General features: G+C 48.1%; 1 pseudogene; it reads left to right on the top strand.

The window, feature by feature from the left end:
* Nucleotides 1-2,130: 2,130 nt before the first annotated feature.
* The window catches only part of LOC144772190 (TRPM8 channel-associated factor homolog), a 155,699-nt pseudogene continuing 141,697 nt past the window's right edge, over nucleotides 2,131-16,132 (top strand).

The raw sequence follows: 16,132 nt of genomic DNA, 5'->3' as shown, positions 1-16,132 counted from the left end.
AGGAGCACGAGCATCCGTGCAGGGAATCCCACCGCGCCCGGTCCATTAGCCTCCCAGAGACTGGGGTGGAGCGCGATGTCACCGGTCCTTATAGTTCTGGGTCATACAATGCAGCACACATCGTGCTGTGACCTGATGCTCTTTGCTAATGTCCTGCCGGGTCTTCGATGCTCCACTGTGCATTGTTGAAGCGCACATCAACGTACAGCTTTCGGATCCCAGCAGAGCCTATCTAAGGCCATGGCACACCGCAGATCATATTCATGTGGGTTCTGAGGATTGTGTATTTGCATTTGGAGTTTAATGCTGGCATGTTTCATAACTTTTACATATTGAGCTGTAAAAGGATGTGCCAATATTTCAGAATGATATCACCATATGACTGTCTTATGAGATATATCACCAGTGTGGATTCATAATATAAGATTCTCATCTCTTAAAGCTATTGTGCTCTGCACTGTCATTCGGTGTAGTAACAATTCATAATTAAATGACACAAGAAAATGGAAAAGTGTCTAAGATGCTCTGTACTTTGTCTCATGTTCTTAATTTGACTCAGTCTACTAATGAAACCCAATCATTGCATCAGTTTCGACTCCTCAGCATCTCTGATGGGTCATCGACAGTATAGAGTTTACACAGCAGGGAGCTCCCTGGAGGTCCCCATCAGGTCGGGGTTAGCGAATGCCTCAATGTAAACTCGCTGCTGTTCTATAAAGTGTCATTGTAGTTGCAGTTACACACCACAACTCAGTGCACTTTAAGTATCTGCTGTTACCTTTTCACAGTTCTTGCGCTACTTTGATATAAGGACTCACGGTACTCACAGTTACACACCATTCCACAAAGTACACCTTGTCAAGAACCACTTACCTCATCTCTGGGAGGTTGTACTAGGATCACTTCACTACACTTTACTGCACTGCACCACACTGCACCACAGTCCATGTGCTACTGTGATAGATAGAATGACTCACAAAAAACTCAGTTACACACCATTCCACCAAGTACACCTTGTAAATAGCCACTCAGCTAATCTCTGGGGGGTGTACATGGATCACTGCACTGCACTGCACTGCACCACACTGCACCACACTGCACTACAGTCCACATTGTAGTGTAATAGATAGAGTGTCTCACAGCACTCTCAGCAACACACCATTCCACAAAGTACAGCCAATAAGGACTCCGGGGAAAGAAAAGTCAAGCTTCGCTGGTTCGCTGGTTTCTAAATTAAGAGGACTGCCCGATAGTTTAGCACAAATGATGCTGCATGGTGCTTGCGATGGAGCACCCAGTCCAGCAAACTTTGAATTAGGCTCTTTGGAAAATTTGAAAACATAGGTGAGGAATGGTTCATGCTAGGTATAATACTTTCGCCCAATTATAGCTAAAGACAGCACTTTGAATGCTGGAGTTTTGAGCTGAAAGTAAATTCTGATGTCTGAAAAGCCAAGATTGACAGATGTAGGTAATCAAGCTAAGAACAGGCTATGTAGGTGAGAGGGCAGAGAGAGCCTTTCAAATGCAAAAGCAAGCACCTCAGTGCTGCTGAGCTAAGATTAGCCCTTCTTGGATGAGGAAAGCATAATGCTAAAAGACATCACATGCCAGAAAAAATGTCTGGAAAGACAATTAGAAAGAAAAGCAATGTGCTGACACCCCTCTTCCTGCGTCCATTCTCAGCCTTGACATTGGTGTGAGGTGGTGAGCCCAGCAACAGCCCTACGACGTGCCCTGCTTGAACAGGTGATGCCCACGAGGGACGCCAGTGGTTTTACAACTTCTTGGTATTAGGGTTTCTAGAAAACACCCATGCTACGGACTCTCCCTAGCTCTCCAAGCTGTTGGCAGCTGCTTGCTGCCACGAGGCTGCATGCCACTCACTGCCAGCTTCAGTTTGGATCCCAGGAGCTAAACAAACATGGCCTGTCCTTTTACTGCTGCAAATAGACGCCGCGGGGAAGGCTGTGGGAGGGGGGTGACTACGTGATCTTCTCTGATCTGAGCCTGAGAAGCTGCTCAACATCCTTTACTATGACTACAAATGTTATACCTCCACACTAACCACCACTGCACACCTAGCAGCTCCTCCCTCACCGATCACCACTGCACACAACAGTTCACACTCTACTCAAAAGAGCCCAGAGACTCATCTCCACACTTTAGAGTGCTGCCTACCAGGCACTTTACCCACTCCAACAGGTGAGTGCAAGGGCAATCAGAGCTGCAGAAGGTGCAGCAGGCATAGAGGGCGGGGTGTGGTGGGGGCAGTGTGAAGCCCAGTCCGAGCACGGTCTGTTTACTTATTGTTATTTTTAGTTATTTTAAAGTATTTTTGTGTTGTGTTATATTGTGTTGCGTTGTATTGTATTGTACTGTGTTGTCTCATATTGTGCTGTATTATATTGTACTTCACTGTTCTATATTGTACTGTGTTGTATTATATTGTACTGTGTTGTATTGTATTGCGTTATCATATATTTTAATGTGTTGTATTATATTGTGTCGTATTATATTGAACTGAGTTGTTTTATATTGAAATGTGTTGTATTGTATTGTATTGTGTTGTATTATATTGTTTTGCATTGTTTTGTTTTGTATTGTGTTGTATTACATTGTACTGTGTTGTATTATATTGTACTACGTATCAAGAGAGAGAGAGAGGACCAGAAAGCTAGTCCTTATCCCCGGGGTTTATATATAGTGTTAATCAAAAGAGACTAGCTTATGCATTATAGGTAGGACAAAAAGTTTAAGGACTCAGGTATGTTTTGTCATGGGATGGGAGCATCTGGTTAGTGTGCTCATGAAGCCCTCACCCACCAACCTGGTTGGTGGCATGCTTCATCATCGGGCCCACCCAGTGACACCTAGCGTGTCCCGGGTGTGCTTCGGCGCCTGGTTACAGCGGAGCAGGTATGTCGCTGAGTGTGCGGTGAAGAGTGTTGTGAATGTGATGTTAAAACGGCTTGGCGATGGTCCCAGTACCCGAAGGTGAATTAGACTTTAATACCTGGGCCACCGTCAGCGGTTAAAAATAAGGCTGTAGGATGTTGGAGGCAAGTTACGACCTCCCACATCCATGGTAAGTCAACATGTTTCAGCCAGTGCCTTATGAGTATGCTGGCTTTCTTCAGGACTAAATAAAAGTAAGTGTATGTGATTAAACTAGTGGGTGTGTAATTCAGACTATGTGTATACACGCCCTAAAGTGTTTATCTTTGTGTGAGAGGGGGATTCCCTTCTGTAAACACCTGTACATGTAACAAATAGACGAGGACAAAACACACAGGGGGAAAAGAAGAGTCACTTGAATGTATTCCATTATATACATCTGACTGCCGGCTTTGTAGCGGGGAGGGTGCAGGCTATAGGCGGCTGCTAGTGTAATGGTATTGGTGGTACCATTAGGGTGAGATTCGCACTTATAGTTCGGGGGTGGAGTTGCTAAAACACGGTAATAACAACCATAGTGCATATATGTGAAGAAAGGACGCAAGGTTGTTTCTTACGCTAGTTTAAGCAGTATTATGCTCCAAGGTTGTGAAGAGGCAAGGGGTTGACCCTGTAGGAAAGAAAGGTTTTGGCCACTTGGATTAGGAGACCTGTAAGGGAGAAAAGGTAGCGCTTACCAGTGGTCGTGGTGGTTGTTCAGTCATACTCACAGCTTTTCTGGGTAGGACCTGCTCTGAACCTGTTGTGCCTCCTTCGCATACCGGTGGCGAATGACCGGTATCGCCAAGTGTTTTATACCATGGTTAATTGGGTTATTGCTTGCATCTGTATGGTGGAGGAAAGAGTAGAGAGACTCAAACTGGTGAGTCATGGTGCTCGTGGGGGCGCCCGGGTGTTCTCTGCTACACGCGAGTCGCGTTCGCGCATGCGTGTTGCCAGCGGCAACAGAGCGCATGTGCGGGCGCTAGTCTTATCTTCGCGCATGCGCATTGTGAGAAGCGCGCGTATGCGTTCCATTGCGCTTGCGTGGGAGCGGGGCACTGAGTTATTGGCTCATGAAGTGCCAAGGTGTTGCTATGGGTAGTTGGCGCTGGCAGGAGGCAAAAAAACCGCTGGCGCGCGGAATAGTTAATTATGAGTAAATGTACCTTGCCAATGCGCTGAACTGTTGGCACAATGGTGGGGTTAGGTTGAAGTGCTTGGGAGATGCACTGAAACCATAGCCACTGGCGGGGAATGCGTACTGCCAGGGTGCTGGATGGAGGGTGGTTCTATTAACATGATCATGGGGGCACCATTAAACCAGTATTAAGAACTGTGGGGCTCTATCTCAGGGGAGATATGCTACAAGGGGGTTCTTTGTAATCTGTGGTAGGCGGAGAAATGTCAGCCCTGGTGGGTTTACAGGGTGGTGCTGTAGGTATACTTCTTAGTGTCATGGGCATGTCAGGGAATTCCCAGGGATGGCGTCATTAAGGCCCTGGGTAGCCGTGGAAAGGCGATATATCCATCGCTGCTCTTTGCTCAGTAGTTTTTTGTCGTTGTCAATTGTGCTCTCTGATATTTGCTCAATAACCGTCCAGTTTAGGTCGTTGGGTGTGTGGCAGTGGGTGATGAAGTGGTTGGTCAGTCTGCTGATGTTTTTCTTGCATCTTATGATACTGCGATGCTCTGTTATTCTAGTCTTGACTTTGCGTGTTGTCATCCCCAATTATCGGAGACCACACGTGCATGTGAGAAGGTATATCACATTGCGTGAGTTACAGTTGGTATGGTTACGTTGGGTCCAGATTTTATTGGGCTCCAAGTCCAGAGTCTTTGTGTGTGTCGTAAGGTGACACACGCTGCAGTCATTGCAGGGGTAATGTCCTGTGACCTTAGGTAAGCCCCATGCATTCAGGACGGTGTTCGTCTGTGTTTTTGTTGTGGTCTGGGTCGGGTGCTGACCAATTGGTCTTTGAGATTGTTGCATCGTTTATATGCAAATCTCGGGGTGTCCCATGTCCTCTGTCCAGAGTTGATTATTCTCCAATGTTTTTTGATGACCTTTGCTACTTCGTTAGACATTGTGTTGTAGGTGGTGACACAGGTGATGGGTTGTTCTTGGTCCTCCTTTGTGACATTGTCAAGTAGGGCATCATGGTTTTGATTTCTAGCCCTTTTCTGCATTTTGCGGATGATGGCTTTTGGGTAGCCACAGTTTTCCAGTTTGATGGCCAGGTCCGCAGATTGTTGTTTGTAATCTGTGATACTGGTATAGTTTCTACGTATGCGTAGAAACTGGCCGAATGGTAGGTACAGTGACCGCTGCGCCTCTCACCAGGCCGGGTCACCCCCTTGCTCCTCCTGCCGCCTCCTGCTCCAGCCTACCTTGCCGCTTTTCCCGCCGCCGCAGACGCCCCCCTGGTCCCACGAGCGGCCCAGCCACTGCAGAGCCGGCCGCTCGCCAGTTCTCGCCGCTGCTCGCCCAGGCCCCGCCCACCACCGGCCCATTGGCCGAGCCGCTCCCACCGCCCAGCTGACCCGCCCTCACGTCCCCCTTCTTATGACCGATTGAGCGCCGAAGGTGCGCCAAAGGTAAGCCCGTCTACGCCCGTCCGTGCCTGGACCGCGCCCAGGGCCAGGACCCCTGGCCCTCGCAGACCCCAGCCCACCCGCCGGACGTACGACGCAGCCACCTTCAACGCACTCAATGCCGGCCGAATCCCGGGATGCTACCGAGCCACCCCGAGACGCACCCACGGACCCTTCTGCTGCAACGCCTGCAAGTTCACCTGCAACCGGACCCACGCCACACCAGCACACACCAAGCCGAACTCCAGCACCACCCACCTGAAGTGCATCCTGCTCAACACCCGCTCCGTCCACAGACACGCCGTCGAGCTCTGGAACCTGCTCGACACCACAGCCCCAGACGTCGCCTTCCTCACGGAAACCTGGATGAACGCCTCCTCAGCGCCCGACATCGCCATCGCCATCCCGGCCGGCTACAAGATCATCCGGAGGGACCGCGTCAACCAGACAGGAGGAGGCATCGCCATCATCCACAAGAACACCATCCGCATCACGACCAACACCGACGACACCCTCGCACCCGCCGAACACCTGCACTTCCAGATCCACGTCAACCCCAAGACCACCCTCAGAGGCACCCTCATCTACAGACCCCCGGGACCACGCACCCAATTCAGCGAAGACATCGCCGACTTCATCAGCCCACACGCCCTCCCCTCCGCCGACTACATCCTCCTCGGGGACCTCAACTTCCACCTGGAGAACAACAACGACCGCAACACCACCACCCTGCTGGACAACCTCGCCAACCTCGGACTCAAGCAACTGGTGACCACCCCCATCCACTGCGCCGGACACACACTCAACCCGGTCTTCTCTTCCAGCAAGGGCATCACCTTCAGTCACGCGACGGGACTCCACTGGACGGACCACAGCTGCGTCCACTTCAGCTTCAGGAGGACCACGCTCCACCATCACCAGCATCAGGTTCCCCGCAGAAGCTGGAACAAGATCACTGCAGACCAGCTCGCTACTTCCCTGAGCAAGAACCCTCCCACCAGCACAACGAACCCCAGCCAAGCGGCCACCAACCTCACGAAGTGGATCAGCGACTGCGCAGACGACCTCGCCCCTCTGAAGACCCCGCCGAGCAGACCCGGCAGCAAGAAAGCCCCATGGTTTAACGAAGAACTCAAGAGCTCCAAGAAGAACTGCAGAGCACTCGAGAAAACCTGGCGCAGAGACCCAACACCGGACAACATGACTGCCCTCAAGCTCGCCACCCGAAAACACCACCAACTGATCCACATCACCAAGAAAACCGCATTCAAGGAACGACTGGACAACAACGCACACAACAGCAAGGAACCCTTCAACATCGTGAAAGAGCTCTCCAACCCCACCGCCAGAAACAACGACATCACCCCTTCGCAAGACCTCGGCAACTCCCTCGCCTCCTACTTCCACAACAAGATCGCGGACATACACAACAGCTTCAGCACTCAACCGACGCACGCCACGACCGAGCCACCGCCCCCCACCACCACCCTCCGCGCATGGACCCCGATCAGCACCGAAGACACCATCCGCACGATGAACTCCATCCACTCCGGATCTCCGACCGACCCCTGCCCTCACCACGTCTTCAACAAGGCCGATGCTGTCATCGCACCCCACCTGCGGGACATCGTCAACACCTCCTTCGACACCGCTACCTTCCCGGAGAGCTGGAAGCACGTCGAACTCAGCGCTCTTCTCAAGAAGCCATCAGCCGACCCCACCGACCTCAAGAACTACCGCCCCATCTCGCTGCTCCCGTTTCCGGCAAAAGTAATCGAGAAGACCGTCAACAAGCAGCTGGCCGCCTTCCTCGAGATGAACGGTTCCCTCGACCTCTCGCAGTCTGGCTTCCGGGTCAACCACAGCACCGAGACCGCCCTGATCGCAGCTACCGACGAGATCCGAGCCCTGCTCGACAACGGAGAAACAGCGGCCCTCATCCTCCTGGACCTCTCCGCGGCCTTCGACACTGTCTGCCACCGTACCCTAGTACAGCGCCTCAGCAACGTCGGAATCCACGAGAAGGCACTGGAGTGGATCCCCTCCTTCCTCGCCGGAAGGACACAGAGGATGCGCCTCCCCCGTTCAGATCGGAGGCCACCGAAGTCATCTGCGGCGTTCCTCAAGGCTCCTCGCTCAGCCCAACACTCTTCAACGTCTACATGAGCCCCCTCGCAGCCATCGCACGCCAGCACAACCTCAACATCATCTCCTACGCCGACGACACCCAGCTGATCGTCTCCCTCACCAACGACCCCGCCACCGCCAGAGCTAACCTGCACGAAGGGATGACAGACGTAGCCAAATGGATGTCGAACAGCCGCCTGAAACTGAACTCGGACAAGACGGAAGTCCTCATCCTGGGATCCTCACCCTCCGCCTGGGACGACTCCTGGTGGCCCCCCGCCCTGGGCAGCGCACCCAAACCAACAGACCACGCACGCAACCTGGGCTTCATCCTGGACTCCTCCCTCTCCATGACCAGACAAGTCAACGCCGTCTCCTCGTCGTGCTTCAACATCCTGCGCATGCTACGTAAGATCTTCCGGTGGATCCCCACCGAGACCAGGAAGACGGTCACCCAGGCCCTCGTCACCAGCTGACTGGACTACGGCAACTCCCTCTACGCCGGAACCACCGCCAAACTCCAGAAGAGACTCCAGCGGATCCAGAACACCTCAGCACGACTCATCCTGGACATCCCCCGCCGCAGCCACATCTCCGGACACCTGAGAGATCTGCACTGGCTCCCGGTCAACAAAAGAATCACCTTCCGGCTCCTCACCCACGCACACAAAGCCCTACACAACCAAGTCCCAGGACACCTGAACAGCCGCCTCAACTTCTACGCTCCCAAACGCCAGCTTCGATCGACCAGCCACGCCCTCCTAATTATATTGTACTGTGTTGTATTGTATTGCGTCGTATTATATTGTACTGTGTTGTATTGTATTGTGTCCTCGTCCTATTATATTGTACTGTGTTGTATTGTATTGCGTCGTATTATATTGTACTGTGTTGTATTGTATTGTGTCCTATTATATTGTACTGTGTTGTATAATTTTGCATTGTACTGACAGTGGCACCTGGTAATCTTTGGAAGTGTTGGACTTATCACTGTGCAATGAATGTCAATCAGGGAGTGAAGAAAGTGAGTTACAGAGTCCACCTACAGGGAGGGTTCGAGGAGGGAGTTTCCCCCTGTGAATATTTTGAAAATACGGCCTCAAACTGAGCATTCTACAGTACATTTTCACATAAATGTGGTAAAAGGCACCTGCCTTTTGAGGCTTACCAACTGTGGTCCTTCAGACCCTAGCACCCTTTCCTCCTCAGTCCAGTATCCCTGCACTCGCGCTCCCCACCCCACTCTCCAGCCTCCTCACCTCTGTACCCTGTTGAACTGTCCCCGCACCTTCGCTCGTACCTGCTCTTGAACTCTTCACTCCCTTGAGGGGTGCATTGTATGTTGGTTGTGCACTCCAATCCTAAGCGTCTCAGGAGTCTCTAAGCATGTGCTCCTCAGCGCGCACTCACAGCTGTAGTCTCTCTATCATTTACTTTCACTCATTTTCATGGCATTCACTCTCTGTCATGAACTTTCACTCTCTCGTCCACTCATTCTCTGCCAGTCACTCTCTCACTCACTCTCAGTAACTCACTCTCACATTCACTGTCACTCACTCAATTGCTCACTTTCACTCTAGCTCTCACAGTCACTCAGGGGCATATTTACAAGCAAAGTGGCAAAGCGTGCCGCTAAGCCATGAAGGCTAACACCACGCTCCATCACTTTAGAAATGCAGGGCTGCACCATATTTACAAGAATACGGAGCAGGCCTGTGTTTTCCCCTGCGCTGGTGCTAAATCTAGCTGCCTAGCAGCAACCAGGCACTCTTGCACCATAGTACAAGAGTGCCTGCGCTGCTGGGGAAGATTGTTTATGTGCACAAAGGTGTTCATTCCTGCAGATAAACAATCTGAAATGGCGATTTGAAACTTCTATGTGTGCTGCTTAATGCAAAACGTCATTTTTTTAATGATTGTTAATGTGCACGAAGGAACACCTTCCTGCACATAAACAATCAGGGGCATTTTGCTGCACCCATGTGTGCTGCACAACGCAGCACACATGGAAACAGCATAAACGAGGACAAATTAAAAATGTCTCCTTGTTTTGCCAGGGTAAGACCAGGTTTTCTCTGGTCGTAATTTTGGCACTGCCTCATGTTTACGCCACCCTTGTAAATATGGGGCAGCGTCAAAATAAATGAGTGTTGTGGTGGAACGCCCAAAACAACACCCATTGCCCACCCGTCTCAAAATAAGTATAGGGTGATAGCGTGCCTTATTTATAAGGCAGCTTTAAGCCCATTGCCTTGTAAATAAGGGGAAGCCCGTATCGCCACAGGAATGTCATTAAAAGTGACGCAGTGGTGGAGATAGGGGCTCGTAAATATGCCCCATAATTTCTTAGTTACTCCCTCTTTCATTCACTCACTTGCTCTGTTACTCATTCTAAGTCACTCTTTTACTTCCTCTTACTTTCTCAATTACTCACTCTTAGTCACTCGTTGCCACTCATTCTCTCTCAAGCACACACATACATGAACGCACCAGTGTTTGACATTTGCGTCTTACTTTCATGGCCTCTGCCGCTAGTCAGTGCTGTGCCTCAGGTCCTGAGAAGCAGAGTCCATGTACACCATGAGGTAAGCGGCTCCCTCTCTTTAAACCCTTCCATGCAGGGCTAATTCCCCCGCGAGATCATCACGACTCCACCCACTCCCATGGTACGCCCGCAAAGGCGGGGAATTAGGCCTGTGTGGGCCATCCACGGCAGTTATGACGTGCTCAGTTCGTCATCTCGTCTTGCGCACAGCTCCACTGTGCCTCATGACGAGCTGAGCTCGTCATAAGCGTCGAAGGGGTTAAAGCCCCCACTGTGTTCAGCTTGCAGGGGCCTATACAGGGTGATGGAGAGTGCCTGGCCTGATGTGGTTCTGCGCGGTCAATCGCGCTCTACGTATGACAGGTGGGCTTCTCATTGGTTAAAGTGCTGAGAAGTGCAATCCGAGCACTGCCTGTCTGCACTCTCGATACCCTCTTGGATGATTGGTGTGCTTTAAAAATCAATATAATGTAACATAACACTCGAAACACACAAACAGTGTGACTGACTGCGGGACCATGACATGTGTGGTTTGTGCTTTTAGTAAAGCCGCTGGGAGTCTGAAGCTGGTCACAGGCTGACAGAGCGAAAGGGAGGAAAGTCACACAAAAATACCCCAGTAGGGAAGCTGCCACTGTGTATTTTTGTATAGATATCACTTTTGTACCACATGTGAAGCACACAGACGCTTCTGGGTTCTTACATATATGTTTATACTCAGTGGCGGCTCCTTCGAGTGAGTGCTGCTGGGCGGTGTGGTGGAGCGGGCGGGGGAGGGTCAGGGTGGGGGGTAGTAAACTCCGGAATGCGGCCAAACTGAGTTGTGTATATAAATAAATAAATAAAACAAATGACATTGCACGCGCTGCAACGCCAAATCAGCGTTGCAGCACTCAATGACTTTGGAAAATCATGTGGCTATTCCCATTCCCAACTCAAAGGATGGTTATTCGAGCACTCACTGTGTCAAGACTGGATTACAGCAACGTGCTTTATCTGGGGGGCGGCAAAAAGCCTCCATCAAATAGTTGTAGGTAGTCCGGAACGGCAACGATGCCTTATAAGCTCCCGAAACGTGTTTCTGCCTCTCGGATCTTGATCCAGTGGCTTATGGTAGGGAAGCGGATTTACTATAAAGCCTCGTGCTATGTGCACAGAGTGAGGGCAGAGTGGGCCCAGAGTATCTTTATGAGTTTACTAAATCCCTTACACCAGCCCACCGCCTTTGCTCTGGCTAACTTTCCCTGTGCGGTGTCCCCAGTGTTGAATGCACACATATGGGAGGATGGTCAGTTACATATCAGGGCCCCAAGCTGTGGAAGGCTAACTCAGAACTTTTCAAAAGCTATCCCTGGCTATGACCTTCTGAAGACAGCTGAAGACCTGGTGGTTTTGAGTTAGAGAGACTTGGATAGACCTGACCTACTGTTTGATCACTGGGAAACCCCAAGTGGGTAGGTGAGCACTAACTAAAAGTCCATATTAATAATAATAATAATAATAATAATAATAATAATAATAATAATAATGAATAAATAATAAGCATCCCAAAGTGGCATCTAAAAGTAGATTGTCCATCATGTTTGGTAATAGGATCATTTTATGCTTTGGGACAAGAGCAATTTATAGGGCCCAATTCACAGAACTAACGCAAGACAAAATCCTAAACGTACTACTTTTGGTATTCACAGAAGGCATTTAATAGTAGTAAAGTTAGGATTTTGACTTAAATCTGTCTTAAGTCTGTGTTCAGTCTATCTTAAGTCTGTCTTAAGTCTGTGGCAGATATTGTAGGAGCAGTGCCAAGGGTGCCAAAGGGCACATCTACCACCTCTGGTTGCCTCGTATTGGTGCCCATTTCAGGGCTGCATGTCTCTTTGCTGACAAACAACTGACCTGGAGACTCTGAGGACTCCTGAGCTCAGGGATACACTCAGATCATCTGCTCAAGTGGGCAGAGTATTGCAAGTGTCTGCCGGCTGAACCAATATTCATTGATGACAGTACAGGATGTTTATCACTCATGGGAGCTTGCTAGACTGGAATCCCTTCCTCTACCCTCCCAGCAGCAGCTGGTTGACAATTAGTGCAAGATTGACCAACTACAAGCATCTGGGCTACAGAGACGGAGACCTGTTTGGGGGTAAAGCACTAAACATAATAATGGCACTGAGGAGTTTATGAGTTAGAGAAAGGTGGGAAATAACCAGTGTGAGTGCAAAATTCCCTCAAATCTCTCAGCGCTGAGAGAAATTTTCCCCAGAGACTTCTCCTAAACACAGACGTTGATAATGTTCCCTCAGAAGAAGCACATTTTCTTTTGGAAAGGGGAGTGTTACATTAAAACACATTACTTTTATATGTAACTAGCGGCCCGACCCGACGTTGTCCGGGTATGACAGACATGTCTGCAATTAGAATGCGCCCCAGCGATCTGTGCATGCACCGACGCGTTTGTACCTGCTCTGAAGTTCTGGCCTCACAGTCTGCCTCAGAGATATATGCCTGTTGCCTTCCTGCCATGCACATCGTGCCCGGGCTCTGCATCCACAACACGGCGTGATGCACTGAGACGCCACATGCTGCGTCAATGTCACCCGAAGGCGTACTCAGCCGCCGCGATAGAACGCTATTCACACAATCCAAACGTCACCCGACGGCGTACTCAGCCACCTCGATAGAACGCTATTCACACGCTCCAAACGTACGCACACGCCCACCTCAGAGCCGGTGCTACTTCCAATGGACTACATTGTCACACAACGTGCTTTGTCCCCTCCAAAGTATATGTTGCGCCGGTGCATAGCCTATGCCCATCTGCTTTGCGTCACCTTTCCAATGCTGCATGCGGCGCTCCGGTTGGCGCTGTGGTTCCGGAGCTTACCTGCCTCAAAGGTTTGGTCTCTCTCTTTATTATGTTAGGATGGATGTATTCACAGTACATTGCTGATGTTGCAAGGATGGCTAATGGAAATTCTGATTTTTATTTATATTTTTTCAGGATTTGGTACTACATTGAAATGAGTTTCAAAGGATCTTATGCAGATTTGACTCAAGGCATTGACACTTTGTACTTTAAAGGAAGTTCCATTCCCTGCGAATTACTCCTGGTCGGGGATAAAGCCTTCCCTCTACTCGTGAGCAACTCTGGCCAAGTTCTTATCGCAGCTAGTCACTACGGGAAGGGTCGGATCGTGGCAATCTCTCATGAGTCCTACCTCAATAGCCCAAAGTTCTCAAAGCTTCTCCTCAATGCTGTCCACTGGCTGAAACCCTCAGCAGATGCTCTGGTTGGAGTCCAGTCTACCTTTGACTCTCTGGTGAAGACCTTCTCTGATCATGGCATCAAGGTGCAGTCCACTTGTGGGTTTCTGGAATCCTTTGGCGTGTATTGCATGGACGCTTATAATGCCAATCAGAAGAAAGAGCTTATTGCATTCGTGAAGAACGGAGGTGGTCTCCTCATCGCAGGTCAAGCCTTGGATTGGGCCTCCAAGAACGGCACAGAAACAGTCTGCTTTGAATTTCCTGGAAACCAAGTGATCAATGTGTCTGGCATCTATTTCACATCCAACGGGGTTGAGGGTGGAGTTTTGCCAATCTCCAAAGAAATTCCTCCTTGCCCATTGCTTGTTGGGTAAGTGAATATAAGACCTTATACTTAAACTGAGGTGATTGACAATTTGATAAACTCCTGATTCAAAGATGCAATTTTGCTTTTGTATGTATTATGTAGGCAGAGTTGCACATACTTTAATACAAAGGAAATATGTCAGATTGGTATTTGTTCACACATGAATCTCATTATCTATGTGAGCCATGCTTACAAAAAAAGATTAATTACATCACAAATTAGCAAAACCTGCAGGCAGGTGTGAGCTATGTCTTGTTTCCTTACTAATAGAACTACCCAGTTTCTGCAGTTGTAACATCTGTCTTTAGTAAGAAAGATGTATAAGTCACTGCTGTGTATGACTGGTTTCTTAAATATATGTAAGTATTTCATCCCTGCATAAAATACGCCTTTAGAGTTAGCAGATTGTGCCACAAAGATTACATTTGAAATTGTCTTTATTTCATTTTTGTGATACTTTTACTAAAATGTCTTATTTCTTACAAACCAAATGAAAACTATAGTAATTGGTCACTTTTCCACAATCCTATACATACAGATAATTGTGGAAAATAAATATATTTACACCTTTCATCACATTTGCTCATGAATTCCCTGATCACTCTGATTCACAATGGAAACTCACACAAGTATTTCAGATGTCATCAGTGATGTCACCGGCAATGTCATGAGAGATGTAATATGTGCGGTCATAAGCAGTGCATTGCGGGGGCGCAAGTTATAGTTAGGCTAGCTAACTATAATTGCTGAATTTCAGTTGTTTTGTATGAATGAAACCTGCGCCGAACTATGAAGTCCCTATAACCTTTGCTTTTTTTGGTGAATTTCTAAGGTTTTTTAAATTCTGTTTCCTAACTATAATGTCCCTATAATCTTTGCTGTTTTCAGTGATTTTCTAAGATTTATTTTTAATTCTATTTCCTAACTATAATGTCCCTGTAATCTTTGGTTTTTAAAGTTGAATTTCTAAGTTAAAAAAGAAAAAATCTATTTCCTAACTATAACATCCCTGTCACCTTTGTTTTTTTCAGTGAATTTCTATGTTTTTTTCAATTGTATTTCCCAAGTATAACATCTATGTATCCTTTGCTTTTTAAAGTTATTTCTTAGGTTTTTCAACATAGAAAGAGTTGACCCACAGATAGTCATAGGCAAAAACATTTTGGTATTTTAAAAATCTTGTTTGACTATACTATGTGTATAACTCTGTTTGACAATTCTGTACAATTTTTTCACTTAACAGTATAGTATTGAATCATGGTGCGCTTTCCAAGTTTCAGGCTGATGTGTGATGATTTGCTTGTGTACAAAACATTTTGTGGACAGAGAATGTATGTTTTACTTAGTAAATGTCATTATCATTTATAAATATAGTTCCGTAGTGAAACAAAATAAATGTAAACACTGTTTAAAGTTAGGATTAAAGTTGCATCGTATTTAGAAATTTTAAAAAGTTTTGTTATATTTGTAAATATTATATTTTTTCTACATTTTCTGTTTCCATGGTGCCGCCAGCATTCACAATGTCTTTGTTAACTATGTAACTGCTCCCCAACAGCCTGCAACACATAATCATTCCTCCAAGAACCTCCAAACAAGCCCGCCGTGGAAACTTACCAGCTTAGGCCCGACATGAACAAAGAGACGCAGAAGGATGGGTTACCACCTGCTATAGGGGTACACACTACCACAGTCTCAAGGTTGCCATGCTGGGTCTCAGCGTCTCCTAACATGGGAGCAGAGCTACACACACGGAGAGGTATGCGATGGCAGGATGGCCTATTCATTAGTCAGTCAGAAGGCAACCTTGAGCAGGAAAGGAAATAATAACTGAATACAGTGTTCTGCTGAGGCAAGCAATACAAGTAACGATGCCTAGTTCAGACACAGTCTAATAGGAATTGCGAAATACAAAATGGAGTCACGCTCGCTAACTGAAGCTCACACATTGCAGGGATAACTCAGTGGGTTACATGACATGAATTCAAATGGTGTCTAATTTAGCCACACACTGCTAACCTAATATAATACGGGACAAGTGCATGACGAGAATGGGGTTTTCAAGCCTAACACAAGGACGAAGGAGGTGGATGAACATGTTCATATTGTAAAAACACCTGCGTCTGCAAAGAAGGGTCAATAATAAAGTTGACATCAGCCAACATCAAAGAGCTAGCCCATCGGATCCAAAATGGATGCAAGGCTTTGGAATTCTGAACACTAGCCTTTGTAACTGCTTCCAAAGCAGGTACTGGCGAGTTCATATGAATACATTTACCTTGCGCCAGAGAGAG

This window comes from Lissotriton helveticus, chromosome 8 (assembly GCF_964261635.1).
Source record: "Lissotriton helveticus chromosome 8, aLisHel1.1, whole genome shotgun sequence".
NCBI classification, from domain to species: Eukaryota; Metazoa; Chordata; class Amphibia; order Caudata; family Salamandridae; genus Lissotriton; species Lissotriton helveticus.
The sequence above is the reverse complement of the archived record's forward strand: the minus strand, read 5'-3'. Positions and strand labels throughout refer to the sequence as shown.